Raw genomic sequence first — 327 nt, 5'->3', positions numbered from 1 at the left:
TAAGAATTTTGCTTGAACGTAGAACTTTATTCTTAGTTTAATTATTAACACATATTCATATTAGACCAAAGATTTAAAAATTAAATCAAACATTAAATCATTTTAATTACTGATTTATTGATTTAATGGTTCAAAATTCAATTATAATTCAGTTAAAATATTTAAATTATAAAAAAATAATATATAAAATTATAAACAAATACATAAAAACATAAATGTATGCTAATATCAAATTTTAAAAATACATAAATTAAAAGTACGAAACCAACTAAAATTTCATAATCACATATACCTATATCATAAGAGTTAAATAAAAAAAAGTAAAAT

This window comes from Arachis ipaensis, chromosome B02, assembly GCF_000816755.2.
Source record: "Arachis ipaensis cultivar K30076 chromosome B02, Araip1.1, whole genome shotgun sequence".
NCBI classification, from domain to species: Eukaryota; Viridiplantae; Streptophyta; class Magnoliopsida; order Fabales; family Fabaceae; genus Arachis; species Arachis ipaensis.
The sequence above is the reverse complement of the archived record's forward strand: the minus strand, read 5'-3'. Positions refer to the sequence as shown.